This window comes from Petromyzon marinus, unplaced genomic scaffold, assembly GCF_048934315.1.
Source record: "Petromyzon marinus isolate PM22_M1 ecotype Great Lakes invasive population unplaced genomic scaffold, UKy_Petmar_22M1.pri1.0 PM_G_Scaffold_40, whole genome shotgun sequence".
NCBI lineage: Eukaryota > Metazoa > Chordata > Hyperoartia > Petromyzontiformes > Petromyzontidae > Petromyzon > Petromyzon marinus.
This window is the reverse complement of record NW_027422984.1, coordinates 467,501-470,000: the sequence shown is the minus strand read 5'-3', so window position 1 is coordinate 470,000 and position 2,500 is coordinate 467,501. Positions and strand designations below refer to the sequence as shown.

The 2,500-nt window shown below is 45.3% G+C and overlaps 1 pseudogene; it reads left to right on the top strand.

Annotated features, from left to right (window-relative positions):
* LOC142916736 (28S ribosomal RNA) overlaps window positions 1–2,500 on the top strand; it is a 10,624-nt pseudogene that overhangs the window by 4,550 nt on the left and 3,574 nt on the right.

Genomic DNA, 2,500 nt, shown 5'->3' with positions numbered 1-2,500 from the left:
CCAACGTCAGCAGCTGGGCCAGATGGCCTAACAAGGGCTGCAATCTGTGCTGCCGACCCCGAGGGTCGGACACTGACAGCCCTATTTAATGCATGGATGATTACAGGAATTATTCCCAAAGAGTTGAAAAAGAATAGGACGATTCTTATTCCTAAGGTTATGGACGATGAAAAGCTGAAAGAATTGGGGAACTGGAGACCAATAACGATCGGTTCAATGATTCTGAGATTATTTTCCAGAATAATGACTGCACGTCTTGCTCATGCTTGTCCCTTAAACCCAAGGCAGCGTGGTTTTATAGCGGCATCTGGCTGCTCTGAAAATCTTAAGGTGCTACAGGACCTTATGAGACACGCTAAGAAATTGCACAGGCCGTTGGCTGTCATGTTTATCGACATAGCGAAAGCTTTTGACTCGGTTTCGCATGCTCATATTTTATGGGTGTTAAGGCACAAGAAAGTAGATGAACACGTGGTGGGCATCATCCAGAACGCCTACGATCGGTGTACGACCTCGTTCAAAAGCAATGGCGAGTCGACTCGAGAAATTAGCATACGTGTTGGTGTCAAACAGGGTGACCCCATGTCACCCCTGCTCTTCAATCTTGCCATGGACCCTTTGATATGCACCCTAGAGTCACACGGAGTTGGGTACTCCATTGATACCGACCACGTGACAGCTCTTGCGTTTGCTGATGATTTGGTGTTGGTGAGCGAATCTTGGGTTGGTATGGCCGCCAATCTAGCGATCTTGGAATCATTTTGTGGGCTATCGGGATTGGAGGTTCAGGCCAGAAAGTGCCAGGGCTTCATGATAAGCCCAACCAAAGATTCATATACGGTGAACAACTGCGACCCATGGACTATCAAAAATAAAGATGTCCATATGATCCAACCTGATGAATCAACTAAATACCTTGGTCTGAAAATTGGCCCTTGGACTGGCACTATACAGCCTGATCTACATTGTCAGCTAAAGACATGGATCTCGAAAATCGATGAGGCGCCTCTGAAGCCAACTCAGAAGGTTGAACTACTCAATGCCTATGCCCTACCCAGATTGTTATATCCTGCAGACCACTCGGACTGCAAGCAATCAACTCTCCGTGGGTTGGACCAAGAGATTAGAAAGGCGGTAAAAGGATGGCTCCACCTTCCCGCTTCAACTTGTGATGGACTGTTATATGCCAGAGCCCGAGACGGAGGCCTTGCCATCTTGAAACTGGAAAAAACAATCCCTTCGGTTCAAGTTAGAAGGCTGCAACGTATAGCAAACTCGTCCGATGCTATCACCCGTAATATTGTGTCCTCGCAGGGTATGGAGGAAGAATACCGTAATTTGTGGGTACGAGCAGGGGGTGACAGTGATGCAATCCCAACATTCGTTCTCAGGGACTCGGTGTCAAAAGAACCTGTATATCCGAGACCCTGCGATTGGAGGGAGCATGAATTTCAGAGATGGTGCGAAAAGCCGGTTCAAGGAAGGGGCATTGTAAACTTTGCGCATGATAGAATCAGTAATGCTTGGTTGAGGCCATGGTGCGGCTTTAAACAATGCTTCTTTATCGCAGCACTACAACTAAGGGCAAATATTTACCCAACAAGAGAAAGCTTGAACAGAGGCAGAGATGGGGCCTTACGTTCCTGCAGGAAATGCTCTGCCAGACTCGAGTCCCTTTCGCACATTCTCGGTCAATGTCCTGCAGTACAGAAAGCAAGAATTGCGCGACATAACAAGATCAGTAACATTCTGGCAGACGAAGCGGCTAGATTGGGCTGGTCTGTATACAAAGAGCCACGGTTCATATCCGAGACGGGAGAGATGAGAAAGCCTGACCTCGTGTTTGCAAAAGATGAGGAGGCGGTTGTGATCGATGTCACCGTCCGTTTTGAGCTTTCAAAGAATACCTTGTCAGATGCTGCCTCGCACAAAGTTTCGTACTATACCCCTCTTGGTGATCAAGTCAAAGTGCTGACGAAGGCTAGCAAGGTCACATTCTTTGGATTCCCGGTTGGGGCAAGAGGAAAGTGGCCCCTTGAGAATAACGAGGTACTTACCTCCCTGGGCCTGACCAAACCCAGAACGACATCACTGGCCAAGATGATTTCCCGCAGAACGCTGCTTTTCTCTCTTGATATTCTGAGAATGTTCTGTGGAAATTATGCGGTCTATGAACAGTCATAGACAACCTCCGAAACAAATAATAGTTTTGTTTTAAGATGTCATTTGTTTTAGATTGATTTTGTTATTTTCGAAGGTGAAGTCGGTTTTTATTTCATTTTACTATTTTCCACAATTTAGATTGTTATTTTCCAAGACGGAGTCTTGGTTCTTTTTTTTATTGTTAGTTTTTTTTTTTTTTAACACGTCGTATTTGTTACTTTAGAGCTTAGAGGGGACTTTATTTTCGCCTTACTATTTTCTGCCTACAAAGAAGATTAAAAATAAGCTTTTTTCAAGATGGTTTTGTTATTTTCCAAGGTGAAGTCTTGGTATTCTT